The 19,887-nt window shown below is 43.7% G+C and overlaps 1 protein-coding gene and 1 long non-coding RNA gene across 6 annotated transcripts in view; one reads left to right on the top strand and one right to left on the bottom strand.

Moving 5' to 3' along the window:
• The window catches only part of RAB6A (RAB6A, member RAS oncogene family), a 100,467-nt gene that overhangs the window by 7,702 nt on the left and 72,878 nt on the right, over positions 1-19,887 (bottom strand). The window contains exon 7 of one of the 5 annotated variants that reach the window (XR_013403322.1): positions 1,775-2,200. The gene's annotated coding sequence lies outside the window, so the exon portion shown is untranslated. 5 annotated transcript variants of the gene reach the window in all.
• On the top strand, positions 1,766-9,128 carry LOC144334361 (uncharacterized). The gene is made up of 3 exons (XR_013404113.1): positions 1,766-2,180; positions 4,989-5,227; positions 8,105-9,128. It is a non-coding gene; the product is annotated as an uncharacterized LOC144334361 (long non-coding RNA).

The raw sequence follows: 19,887 nt of genomic DNA on the forward strand, positions 1-19,887 counted from the left end.
TATACCCTTTTTATTTTTTTTTAATTTTTTTTTGTGAGACAGTCTCACTCTGTCGCCTAGGCTGGAGTGCAGTGGTGCCATCTTGGCTCACTGCAAACACCGTCTCCCGGGTTCAAGTGATACTCCTGCCTCAGCCTCCCGAATAGCTGGAAATACAGGTGCCTACCACCAAGCCTGGCTAATTTTTTTTTTTTTAGTAGAGATGGGGTTTCACCATGTTGGCTAGGCTGGTCTCGAACTCCTGACCTCAAGTGATCTGCCCGCCTCAGCCCCTAAAGTGCTGGGATTACAGGCAAGAGCCAGGGTGCCCGGCCCTATACCCTTTTTTTTTTTTTTTGAGACGGAGTCTCACTCTGTCACCCAGGCTGAAGTGCAGTGGCGCAATCTCAGCTCACTGCAAGCTCCGCCTCCCAGGTTCATACCATTCTCCTGCCTCAGCCTCCCGAGTAGCTGGGACTACAGGCGCTAGCCACTATGCCTGGCTAATTTCTTTTTTGTATTTTTAGTACAGACGGGGTTTCACCGTGTTAGCCAGGATAGTCTCAATCTCCTGACCTCATGATCTGTCTGCCCTGGCCTCCCAAAGTGCTGGGACTACAGGCATGAGCCACCCTGCCCGGCCTCCTATACCCTTTTTAAATTAAAAAAAATATATATATATATTGGCCAGGCGCAGTGCCTCACACCAGTAATCCCAGCACTTTGGGAGGCTGAGGCGGGTGGATCACAAGGTCAGATCAAGACCATCCTGGTTAACACAGTGAAACCCCATCTCTACTAAAAATACACAAAATTAGCTGGGCATGGTGCCACATGCCTATAGTCCCAGCGACTAGGGAAGCTGAGGCAGGAGAACTGCTTGAACCCGGGAGGCGGAGGCTGCAGTGAGCCTCCATCCTGGGCAACAGAGCGAGACTTCGTCTCAAAAAAAAAAAAAAAAATCTTCATTTTAAAAGAGTCTTGCTCTGTCACCCAGGCTGGAGTACGGTAGCATGATCATAGCTCACTGCAGCCTTGACCTCCTGGGCTCAAGTGATCCTCACACCTTGGCATCCCAAAGTGCTGGGATTACAGATGTGAACTATTATACCTTGTTTAAACCAGCAAGTGTTTCTAAAAGTTTAATACAAGGCTAGGCAATTCTGATCTTTTTTTTTTTTTTTTTTTTTTGAGGCGGAGTCTCGCTCTGTCACCCAGGCTGGAGTGCAGTGGCGCGATCTCGGCTCACTGCAAGCTCTGCCTCCCGGGTTCCCGCCATTCTCCTGCCTCAGCCTCCCGAGTAGCTGGGACTACAGGCGCCGCCACCACGCCCGGCTAATTTTTTTGTATTTTTAGTGGAGACGGGGTTTCATTGTGTTAGCCAGGATGGTCTCGATCTCCTGACCTCGTGATCCGCCCGTCTCGGCCTCCCAAAGTGCTGGGATTACAGGCTTGAGCCACCGCGCCCGGCCAATTCTGATCTTTTTAATGAGCATTCAACAATGAATTAAAAGCAGAATACAAACTTTGTCAGCTCAAAATTTCATGCATCAGGAAAAACTCCAATGTCCATTAATAAATCACCTTTCATCAAGACATAAAGAATACAGGGTATGAAGGAAAACATATTTTATAGAAATTGAGTCAAAAAAGTGTTCTCTCACCAATATCAGCTGAAAACTTGAAAATAACCATCTACTTATTATCACAAATAGGCAGTAAGTATAGTGACTACAGAAACAATCCAGTAGCTGACAATGTGACACTATATCAAACTTTAACAGTGTTTTGGGGATTTTTTAATTTTTGCATATAGAAATTTACTCTATAATAGTGATATAGGCCTTTTTTTTTTTTTTTTTTTTTTGAGATGTGGTCTTGCTCTGTCACCCAAGCAGGAGTGCCAGTGGCACAATCATGGTTCACTGAGGTCTCGACCTCACGGGCTCAAGTAATCCTCCCACCTCAGCCTCCCAAGTACCTGGGACTACGGGGGCATGCCACCACACCTGGCTAATATTTGTAAATTTTTGTAGAGAAGAGGTTTTGCCATGTTACCCAGGGTGGTCTCTAACTCGTGAGCCAAGGGATCCACCCACCTCGGCCTCCCAAAGTGCTGGGATTACAGCCACGCGCCACCACACGTGGTGGCACTTTTTTTCTTTTTTGAGATGGAGTCTCATTCTGTCACCTAGGCTGGAGTGCAGTGGCACAATCTCAGCTCACCACAACCTCCGCCTCCTGGGTTCAAGTGATTCTCCTGCCTCATCCTTCCGAGTAGCTGGTACCACAGGTGTGCACTACCACACCAGGCTAATTCTTGTATTTTTAGTAGAGATGGGGTTTCGCCATGTTGGCCAGGCTAGTCTCAAACTGCTGACCTCAGGTGATCTGCCTGCCTTGGCCTCCCAAAGTGCTGAGATTAAAGGCATGCGCCACTTCGCCTGGCCTGAAACACCAATTTTGAAAGAAGTTCTACTATGAGTAAAATACTATGAAACAGCATTCAATGCTACAGAGAAATCATTTGTGATAGAATCAATCAACGCAGAAAACTACATTGTATTAATAGTATTATTATAAGAAATTGCCACAGCCACTCCAGCCTTCAGCAACTACTACCCTGATCAGTCAGCAGGCATCAACATCAAGGCAAGACCCTCTGACAGCAAAAAGATTATGATTTGCAGAAGGCTATGATCAGATGATCATTAGCATTTTTTTAGCAATAAAGTATTTTTTAATTAAGATATGTATATTGCGGTTTTTTTTTTTTAATTTTTTGAGACAGAGTTTTGCTCTGTCCCCCATGTTGGAGTGCAGTGGTGCTATCTCAGCTTACTGTAACCACCTCTGCCTCCCGGGTTCAAGCGATTCTCCCACCTCAGCCTCCTGAGTAGCTGGGATTACAGGCATCGCCACCACACCTGGCTAAATTTTGTATTTTTAGTGGAGACAGGGTTTCATTGTATTGGCCAGCCTGGTCTCGAATCCCTGACCTCAAGTGATCACACCTCAGCCTCCCAAAGTGCTGTGACTACAGGCATGAGCCACCACATCTGGCCGGATTTGTACATTGTTTTTACAGACATAATGCTATTAATAGAGTACAGTATAGTGTAAACATAACTCACACACACTGGAAACCAGAAAATTCATGTGACTCATTTTATTGATATATTCACTTTATTGCAATGATCTAGAGCCAGAATGCAGTATCTCTGAGGTATACCTGTATGCAGTTTTGGCCTCAATGATTTTAACACCTGGCCGTCTAGTCAGAATGTATATTTAGCACATTTCTCTTTCAGTAGAGATGAGGACAAAGGAAAAGTGGCAAAGATTTCACAGGGAAGATTTTCCTGAACACATGTTCAGAGATTGAAAAGTACAAGGTATACTTAAGAATGCTTTTGTAGTCCAGACTGGTTGGAGCATAGAATATGTAAAAGAATTAGGATAAGGATATATATACTGGAGGGCAGACTAAGAAAGGCCTTCTCTCACATTCTTTTAGTGGCAAAGGAAGCCACTAAAAATAGTAGTTTGCTCTCAGACTTCCATCAATAATTCCATTGTCTTAAATATGGCTAAAGAGACATACAAATCACATAGTGAAATTGAAAGGTATTAAGTGGAATGGCAAAAAGCAAAAAACTAAAAGGTAACGTGTAGATAGCAGTACAGCATAGTAGTTAACAATCTGGGCTTAGGCCCTAGGTTGTCACTTACGTGACAGATCGTGTAATCTTCGTTCCTCTGTTCCCTGATCTGTAAAATGGGCTTAAAATAATAGTATACTTGCCTGATTAGATTATTGTGAAAGTTCAGGGAAATAATTATGCAAAGTGTTTAGTACTGACCTGCTATATATAAAGTTTTTTTTTTTTTGAGATGGAGTCTCGCTTTGTAGAGTGCAGTGGCGCGATTTTGGCTCACTGCAACCTCTGCCTCCTGGGTTCAAGCTATTCTCCTGCCTCAGCCTCCTGAGTAGCTGGGACTACAGGCACCGGCCACCATGCCCAGCAAATTTTTTGCATTTTTAGTAGAGGCGGGGTTTCACTGTGTTAGCTAGTATGGTCTCGATCTCCTGACCTCGTGATCTGCCTGCCTCAGCCTCCCAAAGTGCTGGGATTACAGCTGTGAGCCACTGCACCCGGCCTGAAAGTCTTTAAAAAAAAAAAAAAAAGCAGCATCCAGGTGCGGTGCCTCATGCCTGTAATCTCAGGACTTTGGGAGGCCAAGACGGGTGGATCACCTGAGGTCAGGAGTTTGAGACCAGCCTGGTCAACATGGTGAAACCCCGTCTCTATTAAAAATAAAAAAAAAAAAAAATTAGCCAGGTGTGGTGGCAGATGCCTGTAATCCTAGCTATTTGGGAGGGTAAGGCAGGAGAATCGCTTGAACCGGGGAGGTGGAGGTTGCAGTGAGTCAAGACTGTGTCACTGCATTCTAGCCCAGGCAACAAGAGTGAAAGTCCATCTCAAAACAACAACAACAACAACAAAAAAAAACGCAGCTTTATTTCTACCAGAGACAATAACTCTATTAGAGATAAATGAACTCATGGGCCTGCAGGCTTGCAAAACAAAGAATTTTGCCAAATGTTATACAATTCTGCAGTGAATTCTAGGACTAGAGCAAAACACCCACAGGCTCAATTCTGCTTTAAAAAGGAACTATAAAAAACTGGTGGGAAAGGTGTGGGGGTTGGGGGAGACCTTTTAAAAATATTACAGCAGAGGCCGGGCGCGGTGGCTCAAGCCTGTAATCCCAGCACTTTGGGAGGCCGAGATGGGTGGATCACGACGTCAGGAGATCGAGATCATCCTGGCGAACACCGTGAAACCCCGTCTCTACTAAAAAATACAAAAAACTAGCCGGGCGAGGTGGCGGGCGCCTGTAGTCCCAGCTACTCGGGAGGCTGAGGCAGGAGAATGGCGTAAACCTGGGAGGCGAAGCTTGCAGTGAGCTGAGATCCAGCCACTGCACTCCAGCCCGGGCTACAGAGCGAGACTCCGTCTCAAAAAAAAAAAAAAAAAAAAATTACAGCAGAACTGAAACTTTCTTACTTAGGAATATCTAGAAATTGTCCCCATAATATTACAACTTACTTCTGACATGAAATATTTATTAAACTGCTTGCCTATTCAAAATGCATAATCTTTTCGGCTTTTAAGAATACCAGGTTTTGGCCGGGCGTGGTGGCTCAAGCCTGTAATCCTAGCACTTTGGGAGGCCGAGACGGGCGGATCACGAGGTCAGGAGATCGAGACCATCCTGGCTAACACAGTGAAACCCCGTCTCTACTAAAAAAAATACAAAAAACTAGCCGGGCGAGGTGGCGGGCGCCTGTAGTCCCAGCTACTCCGGAGGCTGAGGCAGGAGAATGGTGTAAACCCGGGAGGCAGAGCTTGCAGTGAGCTGAGATCCGGCCACTGCACTCCAGCCTGGGTGACAGAGCGAGACTCCGTCTCAAAAAAAAAAAAGAATACCAGGTTTAGGCTGGGTGCGGTGACTCACTCCTGTAATCCCAGGACTTTGGGAGGCCAAGGTGGGGGGATCATTTGAGGTCAGGAGTTCGACTAGCTTGGCCAACATGGTGAAACTCCATCTTCAAATACAAAAATTGGCCGGGTGTGGTGGCGGATGCCTGTAATCCCAGTTACTCAGGAGGCTGAGGTAGGAGAATCCCTTGCAGCCGGGAGGCAGAGGTTGCAGTGAGCCGAGATTGTGCCACTGCACTCCAGCCTAGGTGACAGAGTGAGACTCTGTCTCAAAACAAAACAAAACAAAACAAAAACCAGGTTTATTATCAGCTAGCTTGAAAACTGAAAATCTTTTCAAGAGGGAGGCATAGGAAAGGTTTGGCTACTTTGAGTGGAGCTTGTGAAATGGAATAAAATTAGGTTTACAAGTTTTCAGACTTTTAAATAATTAAAATAGGTTCTCTTTAGTGAAAAGTATATAACTAACAAAGTATTCCACAGCATGTACTGTTATATTCACATATACCTACCTATTTTCATTATATATACACATATACTGCTTCATAACATCTATTTTGACATTCCTTGACATATGGTCCAGCAATTCTACTTGGGGGTATATATTCGAAAGAATTGAAAGCAATGGTTACACAAATATTTGCATACCAATGTTCATGGCAGCATTACTGACAATAGCCAAAAGGTGGAAACAACCCACGTGCTATATAATATATAAGTATATACTATATATTATACACAGTATATCCATAAAATGCAGTACTATTCTGCCTTAATAAGGAAAGAAATTCTGACAACTACTACAATATGGATGAACCTTGAGGACATTATGCAAGTGAAACAAGCCACACACAAAGGAAAAAATATTATATGAGTTCACTTATATGAGGTACCTAGAGTAATCAAATTCACAAAGTAGAATGGCTGGCTGTCAAAGGCTGGGAAAGGGGGAAATGGGGAGTTATTATTTAATGGGTACACAATGTCAATTTTACAAGAATGAAAAGGGTTCTGGATACTGATTTTTGCACAATAGTGTGAACATACTTAAAAAAAAATCCTATTTTGTCTAAGGAAAATGGATACAATCTTAGGATAATGAACACAATCTCAGGCACAAACTCCTGGCCTCAAGCAATCCTCTCATCTTGGCCTCCCAAAATGCTGGGATTTTAGGTGTGAGCCACTATGCCTAGCCCAAGAGTGGCACTTGCTAAATATTTTCCGGACTAGTCTATTTTTTCTCCATTCCTATTGTCATTATTCATTGTTGAAAAGTACATGGGGCCAGGCATGGTGGCTCATGCCTGTAATCCCAGCACTTTGGGAGGCTGAGGTAGGCGGATCACCTAAGGTCAGGAGTTCCAGGCCAGCCTAGCTAACATGATGAAACCCCGTTTCTACTAAAAATACAAAAAATTAGCCAGATGTGGTGACCGATGCCTGTAATCTCAGCTACTTGGGAGGCTGAGGCAGAAGAATTGCTTGAACCCAGGAGACAGAGGTTGCAGTGAGCCGAGACTGCACCATTGCATTCCAGCTTGGGCAACAAGAGTGAAAAACTCCGTCTCAAAAAAAAAGAAAGAAAAGAAAAGTCATGAATGTTACCTGGTAGACTGTCACTTAATTTGGATTTGCTTGTTGCTTCCTAACGTTTAGTTTTGCCTTACTTTTTGTCAGTAATACTACAGAAGAGATAGTGCCCAGATTCTTAGTGTATCATATCAGGAGGCACCTTATGCTGGCTTGTGCCCTTACTGGTGAAGTGAATTTTAGCCATTTGGTAAAATTAAGGTAGAGCTGGTCAAGTTTCTTCACTGCCAAATAACCAACTTTCCTTTTGTAAGTAATAAGTATGAGAGGAGATTCTTTGTGATTGTGTATACATCTTATTATTCTTTGTTAAATTTTCACTTAAGGTTTTAATATCAATTGGTGATTTTTGCCCAAATAAATCATTACTGTGACATCTGAAAAAAGATTACTAAATTTCCTTTCATTGTCTCATGGTCTGCTGAACTCCGGAGCTAGGCTGGGTCAGTAGGGCTATGCAGTGCCTCTTGTGCCTGTCTCTGTCTCTTGAAGTCCTATTTATTGTCTCTGGAAGGCTTAGCTTGCAGTCTCAGCAGAGGGGTTGACTCCCAGGAAGAGTGAGAGATTTGAGCCTAGCTGATGATATATAAAATACAATGAATTTGTCTCTGTGTCCATCATGTTCTGGCTCCAGAGCAATAAGAGAATTGCTAATGAGTTGGTGCCATTTTGCATACTTTCTGTATCTTGAACTCTAAGAGATCTTGTCCCTGGGTCTTCTGCTAAGGATTTGCCACCTGACTCTACTATAGCATCACATTACAGATAAAGAAGGAAATCAAAATATCTTACCCCAAAATAACATTATTTTTGCCATAAATAGCCCTGCAAAGGGCCATTTTGTGAAGAGAAAACTTGCATCTGTAAAACATTTCTATTTACATAAGTAGATATTTCCCCTTCCAGGTCCTCCTAATCCTGAAGAGAATAACTCAGAGTCTAGCACCTTTTAAAGGTCTAAATAAGAAACACTTGCCACCAGGCAGTGTCTCACTCTTGTAATCCTAGCACTTTGGGAGGCCGAGGTGGTTGGATCATTTGAGTCCAGGAGTTCCAGACTGGCCTGGGCAACACAGGGAGACCTTGTCTCTATAAAAAATTAGCCCAGTTGTGGTGGTAGGCTCCTGTAGTCCAAGCTATTCAGGAGACTGAGGTGGGAAGAGCATTTGAGCCCAGGAAGTTGAGGCTGTAGTGAGCTGTGATTATGCCACTGCACTCCAGTCTGAAAGACAGAGGGAGACCCTGTCTCAAGAAGAAAAAAAAAAAAAAATTGCTTCTGAGGGCAGCCAACTATGAGACTTCATTGACATTAGCGATCTCCAACCTTTTTGGCACCAGGGACTGGTTTCCTGTAAGACAATTTTTCCATGGACTGGGGTGCAGACAGTTTTGGGATGAAACCATTCCACATGTGATTATCAGGCATTACTTAGATTCTTGTAAGGAATGTGCAACCTAGATCCCTCCTGTGCAGTTCACAATAGTGTTCGTGCTCCTAGGAGAATATAATGTTGCCATTGATCTGACAGGAGGCAGAGCTCATGCTGTAATGCTGGCTCACCCGCTGCTCATCTCCTGCTGTGTGGCCCAGTTCCTGACAGGCCACGGACCAGTACTGGTCTGTGGCCCTGGGGCTGGGGACCCCGATCTACGTCGTAAGAACTTTGGTCTCCACAACCTTTTATCTTAGCCCAGACACTCCTATCTATTGATTCCAGGTCTTTAGATAACTCTTTCAATCAACTGACACTCAGAAAATCTCTGAATCCACCTATGACCTACAAGTTCCCCTCAACCCCCACCACCATTTTTAGTTGTCCTACCCTTCCAGACCAAACCAATGTATACATCATAGGTACTGACTGAGGCATTATGTTTCCCTAAAATATATAAAACCAAGCTGTAACCCAACTACTTTAGGCAGATGTTCTCAGAACCTCTTGACTGTGCCTCGGTAGAGGTTGCAGTGAGTGGACATTGCACCACTGCACTCCAGCCTGGATGACAGAGCGAGACTCCGTCTCAAAAAAAAAAAAAAAAAAAAAAAAAAAGGCCGACTCGGGCATGATCACTCATATTTGGCTCATAACAGACCTCTTTAAATATTTTACAGAGTTTCGCTTTTTTTGTCAACACTCTGGAGGAGTGGAAAACTTCTTTTCACATGGTGTAAGGCAGAAGGGGAAAAAGCCTTTTTCCATAATTTAATACAGCATTTAATGCACGTATAGAAAGAGCATAGAGTACAAGCCCGGAAAGAAACTCTAGTATTAACTACCCCATTATTACAGCTTTGTAATCTCAAGGATATTTACTATCTCTAATTCTTAGATTCATTCAAATAAAAAGGGGATACAGTTGTGAAGTTCAAAGGACACAATGATGCTGCTTCTCCTTGGAATACCCTCCCAGCTCAATCTGCCTAGCTGACACTTATCCTTCAGGACCCATTCCCTGGTAACTCCTTAAAAAGCTTCTCTAACTCACTCCCCAGTTCCTTAAGTCTTCTCCCTCCTGTCCAATAAAATCTTTTTTAAAAATAGAGACAGTATCTCACTGTTGCCAGGCTGAAGTGCAATGAAAATGTGATCATAACTCACGGTAGCCTTGAGCTGGAGGTTCAAGCAATCCTCCTGCCTCAGCCTCCTGAGTAGCTAGGACCATAGGGATGTGCCAAGGCACCCAGCTAATTCTTTTATTTTTTGTAGGGATGGGGGTCTTGCTATATTGCCATGGTCTCAAACCCCTGGCCTCCCAAAAGTGTTGGGATCACAGGCATGAGTTACCATGCCCGGCACTAAAATATATACCCCAAGTAGCACCAGTAGTTCTTCTTTCAGAGTATTTATTGCACTGATTGTAATAGCCTATTTTTACTTCTCTTTCCCTCTAGACTTTAAACTTCTGGAGAGCAAGGTTCTCATTTCATCTTTGTTGTCCCAGTATCTAACATGCAGTAGATATTTTTCAAAATGTTAGCTAAAACAATAATTAACGGGTGTGAAAACACATTAGAAAGCAAAAAGTGGCCGGGCACAGTAGCTCATGGCTGTAATCCCAGCACTTTGGGAGGCCGACGCAGGCAGATGACCTGAGGTCAGGAGTTCAAGACTAGCCTGAACAATATGGGGAAACCCTGTCTCTACTAAAAATACAAAAAAAAAAAAAAAAAAAAAAAAAAGCTGGGTGTGGTGGCTTGTGCCTGTAGTCCCAGATACTAGGGAGGCTGAGGCAGGAGAAGCGCTTGAACCTGGGAGGCAGAGGTTGCAGTGAGCCAAGATCACACCATTGCAAGAGCAAAACTCTTGTCTCCAAAAAAAACAAAAGGCAAAAAGTGCAGTACAAATGTTTGTATTAGTGCCTTTACTTGCTGGCTGTTTTGGGTACCTATTAAATGTGAATTGTCAGATTAATTCTTTGGGTATAACTATCCACAATATTACTTAGCAGACCAACACAGACTTGAGAGAGCTTATTTTCATATTAAGTCAAAGAAAATCTGGCAATACTTACACCCACTGAATCCTCCTGACCTCAAAAACAGAGCAAAAAAAGAAATCAATTTATTCAGTTCTAATGGAAAAAGAAGTATAAAAAGGATTTCAAATTTACACGCATAACACGGTTACAGTGAGGGAAAACTCTGACTAAATTAGATAAACTTCAACTTGATAATAAACAAATGCCTGCTGGGCGTGGTAGCTCACGCCTGTAATCCCAGCACTTTGGGAGGCTGAGGTGGGCAGATCACAAGGTCAGGAGATTCAGACCAGCCTGGCTAACATGGTGAAACCCCGTCTCCACTAAAAATAAAACAAACAAACAAAAATTAGCCAGGCATGGTGGCAGGCGCCTGTAGTCCCAGCTACTCCTGAGGTTGAGGCAGGAGAATGGTGTGAACCCAGGAGGTGGAGCTTGCAGTGAGCCAAGACTGCGCCACTGCACCACTCCAGCCTGGGCGACAGAGCAAGACTCTGTCTCAAAAAAAAAATAATAATAAAATAAATAAAAAAAACAAAAATATAACAACAACAAAAAAGCCAATGAAGAGTATCTTCAATTAAATATTAGAAAAGGATTTAATGGCTAGGCGTGGTGGCTCACGCCTGTAATCCCAGCACAGGTGGATTACCTGAGGTCAGGAGTTTAAGACCAGCCTGGCCAACATGGTGAAACTGTCTCTACTAAAAATACAAAAATTAGGCAGGCATGGCAGCGAACGCTACTCAGAAAGCTCAAGCAGGAGAATCGCTTGAACCTGGGAGGCAGAGGTTGCAGTGAGCTAAGATCATGCCACTGGACTCCAGCCTGGATGATAGAGCGAGACTCCATCTCCAAAAAAATTTAAAAAAAGGATTTAATTAACATAAGCAAATATAATTGGAATGAATGAAAGATACTAAAAGATTGACAAGTAGGTATATGAATCACAGAAATATGTGTTTAAAGAAAGCAACAGGGCCAGGTGTGGTGGCTCACGCCTATAATCCCAACACTTTGGGAAGCTGAGGTGGGTGGATCATTTGAGTGTAGGAGTTCAAGACCAGCCTGGGCAACATAGCAAGACTGTCTCTTAAAAAAAAAAAAAAAAAAGGCAGTGGCTCAAGCCTGTAATCCCAGCACTTTGGGAGGCCGAGACGGGCAGATCACGAGGTCAGGAGATCGAGACCATCCTGGCTAACATGGTGAAACCCCATCTCTACTAAAAAATACAAAAAACAACCTAGCCGGGCGAGGTGGCGGGTGCCTGTAGTCCCAGCTACCGGGAGGCTGAGGTAGGAGAATGGCGTAAACCCGGGAGGCGGAGCTTGCAGTGAGCCGAGATCCAGCCACTGCGTTCCAGCCTGGGCGACAGAGCGAGACTCCGTCTCCCAAAAAAAAAAAAAAGAAAGAAAAGAAAGTGACAGCCTGGGCACTGTAGCTTAGGCATGTAATCCCAGTACTTTGGGAGCCCAAAGCAGGAGATCACTTGAGTGCAGGGGTTCAAGATCAGCCTAGCAACACAGTGAGAACTCGTCTCTACTAAAAATTTAAAAAATTAGGTGTGGTGGTAGACACCTGTAGTCCCTACTTGGGAGGCTGAAGTAGGAGGACTGCTTGAGCCCAGGAGATGGAGGTTATAGTAAGTTATGATGGCGCCACTGCACTCCAGCTTCAGGGACAGAATGAGACTGTTTGAAAAAACAACAACAAAAAAGGCTAGATAAGAGTAATAGGTTAAAGTGATCCCATAGGCCCTCCCCCATTCTTAACTTTGAAAGTTATTACAAAGAAATACCTCAGGAAAGCTTCCTTGAAAGGTTATGCGTGAATTCTTTCCCTCTAGACCAGTGGTTCTCCATACCCACGGGGCATCAGAATTACCTGGGAAGCTTAAAAACAAACAAAACACTAGAAGCTTGGGCCTCACCCTCAAAGACTGATTCCGCTGATATGGGGTGGGGCTGAGTCATTCGGGTTTTATTTAAATATCTCTGGATGATTCTAATGTGCAGCTAGGGTTAAGAACCAGTGTTGGCAGGGCACGGTGGCTCACGCCTATAATCGCAGCACTTTGGGAGGCGGAGGCGGGCGGATCATAAGTTCAAGAGATGGAGACCATCCTGGCTAATACGGTGAAACCACGTCTCTACTAAAAAATACAAAAAATTAGCTGGGCGAGGTGGCGGGCGCCTGTAGTCCCAGCTACTCGGGAGGCTGAGGCAGGAGAATGGCGTGAACCTGGGAGACGGAGCTTGCAGTGAGCCGAGATCTCGCCACTGTACTCCAGCCTGGGTGACATCTCACAAAAAAAAAAAAAAGAAAAAAAGGAAACCCAATGCTGTAATAATAATTTGTAAGGGTATATGAAACAATCAAATCAAATAAGGGAAGAAAGACACTAATACTGAGTACTTACTTGTGAGGAAAATGTTAATAACCCCATTTTATACAAATATAAGGCTAAAGAAAGTATTTGCCACAGACCAAATAAACGGCAGAGCTGAGATTCCAAAGCTCTTATTTTTTATAATACCTAAGCTGCCTAGTATAAACGGAGTACTTTTTTTTTTTTTGAGACGGAGTCTCGCTCTGTCGCCCAGGCTGGAGTGCAGTGGCACGATCTGGGCTCACTGCAAGCTCCGCCTCCCGGGTTCACGCCATTCTCCTGCCTCAGCCTCCCCAGTAGCTGGGACTACAGGCGCCCGCCACCTCGCCCGGCTAGTTTTTTGTATTCTTTTTAGTAAAGACAGGGTTTCACTGTGTTAGCCAGGATGGTCTCGATCTCCCGACCTCATGATCCGCCCATCTCAGCCTCCCAAAGTGCTGGGATTACAGGCATGAGCCACTGCGCCTGGCCAATGGAGTACTTTTTATATGGAAAGCACTGTGAAAGGGCTATGTGAAGAAACAGCTAACAATCTTGGGTAAGAATAATTTGTTTTGTAAAAATACTACTATTACACATAAGTGAGAGACTTATCCATTTTTTTATGACAAAAAAAAAAGCTAATCCATTTTTTTATGACAAAAATTTTAGGGTGGGTGCAGTGGCTCATGACTGTAATCACAGCACTGTGGGAAGCCAAAATGGGAAGATCACTTGGGCCCAGAAGCTCGAGATCAGCCTGGGAATAAGGAGATCCTGTCTCTAGAGAAAATTACTTTAAAAATATACCAGGTCAGGCGCAGTGGCTCATGCCTGTAATCCCAGCACTTTGGAAGGCCACAGTGGGTGGATCACTTGAGGCCTGGAGTTTGAGACCAGCCTGGCCAACATGGCAAAACTCTGTCTTCACCAAAAAATACAAAAAATTAGCTGGGCATGGTGGCACACGTGTGCAATCCCAGCTACTCGGCAGGCTGAGGCACGAGAATTGCTTGAACCCGGGAGACTGAGGTTGCAGTGAGCTGAGACCGTGCCATTGCACTCAAGCCTGGGCAACACGCAAGACTGTGTCTCAAAAAATAAAAATAAAAATATATCCAAAATTTTTTAATCTATAGTTTTAATCAATGTATTTAACAAACTTGGTGCTTTCTCCAAAATATTCCAATTAGATTAAAAGAATCAGTGTCACTAACCTATACTCAACTCAGGACATCCCCAAGTGGGCCAAAAAAACTTTACAAAGGTTTTCAAATTCCAACTTACTTCTTGGTTAAATAAAAGAAAAATCTACTTCTTAAATGCCAATGACGTGCTAACAAAACAAAGGCTTCTGCTATATTAGGAATCACAGATGACTAAGTATGAGACTAGTACAGTTTTTAATACTTAAAACAAAAAATTCTCATATTTACTGAGTATCCACTTTTTGTGTGTGTGTGTGTGATGGAGTCTTGCTCTATTGCCCAGGCTGGAATACAGTGGCGCAATCTTGGCTGACTGCGGCTGACTGCAACCTCTGCCTCCTGGGGTTCAAGCGCCGCCTCAGCCTCCTGAGTAGCCGGGATTACCGGCATGTGACACCACGCCCGGCTAATTTTTTTGTATTTTTAGTAGAGAGGGAGTTTCACCACGTTGGTCAGGCTGGTCTTGAACTCCTGACCTGATGATCCACCCAACTCGGCCTCCCAAAGTGTTGAGATTACAGGCGTGAGCTATCGCGCCCAGCTGAGTATCCACTTTTTTTTCTTTTTTTTTTCGAGACGGAGTCTCGCTCTGTGACCCAGGCTGGAGCGCAGTGGCGCGATCTCGGCTCACTGCAAGCTCCGCCTCCCGGGTTCCTGCCACTCTCCTGCCTCAGCCTCCCAAGTAGGTGGGACTACAGGCGCCCGCCACCACGCCCAGCTAATTTTTTGTATTTTTAGTAGAGACGGGATTTCGCCGAGTTAGCCAGGATGGTCTCAATCGAGTATTCACTTTCTAGAAGACATTCTAGGGCACCCTTGCTGGAACAGCTTCTTTCCCCAAGAAACTTTTATTTGTAGTTTCTAGGGGGCAACAGACATATTTAAGTTGCAGTGACAGCTAGTACAGGAATTAGTTCAGGGATGATGACAAGTTGAATATGGTTCTCTGTAGAAACTTTCTTTTTTTTTTTTTTTTTGAGATGGAGTTTTGCTCTGTCGCCCAGACTGGAGTATGGTGGCAGATCTTGGCTCACTGCAAGCTCCGCCCCCGGGGTTCACGCCTTTCTCCTGCCTCAGCCTCCCGAGTAGCTGGGACTACAGGCGCCCACCACCACGCCCGGCTAATTTTTTTTTTTTTTATATTTTTAGTAGAGACGGGGTTTCACCGTGTTAGCCAGGATGGTCTCGATCTCTTGACCTCGTGATCCACCCATCTCGGCCTCCCAAAGTGCTGGGATTACAGGCGTGAGCCACTGCGCCCGGCCGAAACTTTCAAGTTGAGTATTTTAGTTCATTATTTTAGGGTTAAAAATTTTTTTAGGGATAATTTTAATGTAAAGGGATACACTGGAGAAGGAGATTTCAAAATAATATCACTATGACTACCAGTTCTTACCTTATGAAGTTAACTAAGTATTTTATAGGCAGAAATACCGCCCTTCAAAGAGCAAACTAAGCTAATCAGTTTTACCAACTTACAGAAAAAACTCCATTATGAAAATAAACGTTGTCAGAGTAAGGAGTGTTTTATACATAACTGAATTGTTATATGAGTGTTCATTATTTGTGGCCTTTTGACTTTTATTTATTTTTATTTTTCTTGAGACAGAGTTTTGTTCTCGCCCAGGCTGGAGTGCAGTGGCTCACTGCAACCTCTGCCTCCCAAGTTCAGGCAATTCTCCTGCCTCAACCCCCGGAGTAGCTAGGATTACAGGCGCTCACCACCACATCAAGCTACTTTTTGTATTTTTAGTAGAGACTTTGGCCATGTTAGCCAGGCTGGTCTCGAACTCCTGACCTCAGGTGATCCTCCTGCCTCAGCCTCCCCAAGGTGTAGGGATTACAGGCGTGAGTCACCACGCCCAGCTGCTTCTGACTTTTTGCTAGATCTCCATCTTAATTTTGGTAGTAAGGTATTAAATAAAAGATTATTATTTTATTATTTATATTTATTTTTTCAATTACTCTTAACAGATCATTTTTTACACAAGAGCCAGTGATTTCTTTCCTTTCTTGAGACAAGGTCTTGCTCTGTCTCCCATGCATGATCATGGGTCACTGCAGCCTCATCCATCCGGGCTCAACTGATCCTCCCACCTCAGCCTCCTAAGTAGCTTGAACTACAGTCGCACACCACCATGCCCAGCAATTTTTTTTTTTTGCAGAGACACAGTCTCCCTATGTTGCCCAGGCTAGTCTTGAACTCCAGGGGTCAAGCAGTCCTCCCACCTTGGCCTCCCAAAGTTCTGGGATTACAAGGTATGAGCCATCGTGCCTGGCCTGATTACTTTTAAATTGTAAGATCCTGTCAAATCTCTGATGAAAATGGCTTCCCCTCTCACTGGGAATAAAATGCCAAATCCTCACTACTGCCTACATGGTCTTAGACCACTGTTCTCCATAACTATCTCTGTGAGCTCTTCTCTTATCATATGCCCCTTCCTTCACTCTACTTTAACCTTACTAATTTCCTTACTATTCCTTAAACATGCCAAGTTTCTTTGAATTTGTCACTGCACTTGAAGCTTGGCATGCTCTTCCCTAGATGTATAAATGGCTCACTTTCTCAATTCCTTCAGTTCTTTGCTCAAATATCACCTTATCAGACAGGCTTTCCCTCCTTTTATAAGACATCAATATATCATCATTCCCTTCACCAGTAGTCTTTATCCTTCTTACCCTACTTTATTTTTCTATTTTTCTTTTCTTTTCTTTTTGAAACAGAGTCTCACTCTGCCTCCCAGACTGGAGGGAAGTAGCATGGTCGTGGCTCACTGCAACCTCTGCCTCACTGCAACCTCCACCACCCAGGTTCAAGTGATTCTTGTGCTTCAGCCTTCCAAGTAGCTGGGACTACAGGTGTGCACCACCACCCTCAGCTAATTTTTGTATTTTTAGTAAAGATGGGTTTCACTATGTTGGCCAGGCTGATCTTGAACTCCTGGCCTCAAGTGATCTGCCTGCTTCAGTCTCCCAAAATGCTGGGATTACAGGCATGAGCCACCATGCCTGGTCCCTACCTCATTTTTCTCTATAGAATGTATAACATCCTTAAGGATTATATTTCACTAATTGTCTAACTCTCCATACCAGAATGTAAGCTCCATAATGGCATGGACTTAGGTTATTTTGTTCCACTATTGTATCCCCAGTGCCTATAACATAACTAGGCATGCAGGAGGGGATCAACGAATATCTGAGTTCATTAATGACTGAATAAAACCTGATCAATATAATTTCTCTGTCAGTTCATATTCATCATATACATAGATTTCTGACCATTCAGTGATATTGAAGTCCCACTGTGGGCTGGCATGGTGGCTCACACCTGTAATCCCAGCACTTTGGGAGGCTGAGGTGAGCAGATTACCTGAGGTCAGGAGTTCAAGACCAGCCTGGCCAACATGGCAAAACCCCATCTCTACTAAAAAATACAAAAATTAGCCAGGTGTGGTGGAGCATGCCTGTTATCCCAGCTACTCAAGAGGCCGAAGCAAGGGAATCACTTGCACCCTGGAGGCAGAGGTTGCAGTAAGCCGAGATTGTGCCACTGCACTCCAGCCTGGGTGACAGAGTGAGACTCTCTCTCAAAAAATAAAATAAAATAAAAATAAAAAATAAAGTCTTACTGTGTTAAGGATATGAAACACAAAAGGATAAATTAGGGGTGAGGTTAAACTTGAGAGAGGCAGAATAATATAAGGCTTAAGAGCTCAGATTTTGGAACTAAATAGACCTGGGCTCACATTGTAGTTTAAGTTATAATCTTTTTTTTTTTTTTTTTTTTGAGACGGAGTCTCGCTCTGTTGCCCAGGCTGGAGTGCAGTGGCGCCATCTCGGCTCACTGCAAGCTCCGCCTCCCGGGTTCACGCCATTCTCCTGCCTCAGCCTCCGAGTAGCTGGTACTACAGGCGCGCACCACCACGCCCGGCTAATTTTTTGTATTTTTAGTAGAGACGGGGTTTCACCGTGTTAGCCAGGATGGTCTCGATTTCTGACCTCGTGATCCACCTGCCTCAGCCTCCCAAAGTGCTGGGATTACAGGCGTGAGCCGCCACGCCCGGCAAGTTATAATCTTAAGCAAGTTATTTGACCTCTAAAACTTTGGTTTCATATCAATGAAATGAATATGCTTATCTATTTCATAGGGATATTGTGAGAATTAAGTTAAACACTTGGTATATTAAGTGGATCTAGCAGACAGTATTTAGGCAGTTCTGGGCAAGTTATATAATTTATATGCCTCAGATTTTCTCCCTAAAATCAGACCAACAATAGCAGTTGACTCATAGGATTGTTACATAGATTCCTTCTTGTATTCAACAAGTATCTAAGCACCTAGATGTTATATATGAAATGCTTGCTAGGAAGGCAATAATGAAAGACTTTAAGTTAACATTCATGGCATAGTATTTACACTATGTGTGCTAGGTAGTCTTGTATCACACTTATGTTAATTTTTCTTCTTCCTAGAAGCATCACCAGTTACCTATCCAAATCAAATACACTCAGTTCAGCTCAGATACTGTTTTTTTGTTTTCTTGTTTGTTTTTTTTTTTTTTTTGAGATGGAGTCTCCCTCTGTCACCCAGGCTGAAGTGCAATGGCATGATCTCAGGTCACTGCAACCTCTACTTCCCAGGTTCAAGTGATTCTCCTACCTCAGCCTCCCCAGTAGCTGAGATTACAGGTGCCTGCCACCACGCCCAGGTAATTTTTGAATTTTTAGTAGAGACAAAGTTTCACCATGTTGGTCGGGCTGGTCTCGAACTCCTGACCTCAGGTGATGCACCCACCTTGGCCTCCCAAGGTGCTGGGATTACATGCTTGAGCCACCGTGCCCAGCTGATAATGCTGTTTTTTAAACAAAGCATTCCTTGACCAGTCTAACTATATGTGATCTCATTCAATTATTCAATACATCTCTTTGTGCCAGCATTCATTTTGCTTCTCTCCTTTTTATTTATTTTTTTGAATCAGGGTCTTGCTGTGTCATCCAGGCTGGAGTACAGTGGTGTGCCAATAGCTCACTGCAACCTCCAACTCCTGGGCTCAAGTGACGGTCCCATCTCAGCCTCTCTCAGCCTCCTGAATAGCTGGGACTACAGACACTCAACCAGAGCTAGCTAATTTTTAAATTTTTATTTATTTTTCATTATTTTGTAGACACAAGTTTTCCCTTTTTTGCCCAGGCTGGTCTCAAACACCTGGCCTTCAGGCAATCTTCCCACCTCAGCCTCCCAAAGTGTTGGGATTATAGGTGTGAGCCACCACGCCTGGCCTTGCTTCTCAGTAATTACTGTGTATCTTACTGTCTGCAGCATTTGCTAGGAATTTATCATGTATGACCCATTCTTTACTGCATAGTCTTCATGAGAATGTGACTCTTCTTCCCAACAATATCATAAGTTTCTTGAAGTTAGGAACCACATTTTACATAACTTTTTATTTTCCAAAGTACCTACAGTGGTCTAGCATACCATACTTGATACTATGGATTAAGGTACATGATAAAAGTCCAAGATTACCACCTGCTATAAGCCAACTGTGGTAGACACGGAAGATATAGTGATGAGGAAAAGATATGATCACCACCAATGCATAAGGTACATATACTATTTCAGCCAATATAAAATAATTGTCCCATACATATATATCATTGCAACTCCATGGTTAGTATGTACACAAGCTTTCACTGACCTGTTAGAGCTGATGCCCATCAGCTATCACTACTTTCTCATAAAGTCTTCTCT

The sequence above is a fragment of the Macaca mulatta genome, chromosome 14 (assembly GCF_049350105.2).
Source record: "Macaca mulatta isolate MMU2019108-1 chromosome 14, T2T-MMU8v2.0, whole genome shotgun sequence".
Classification (NCBI taxonomy): Eukaryota; Metazoa; Chordata; class Mammalia; order Primates; family Cercopithecidae; genus Macaca; species Macaca mulatta.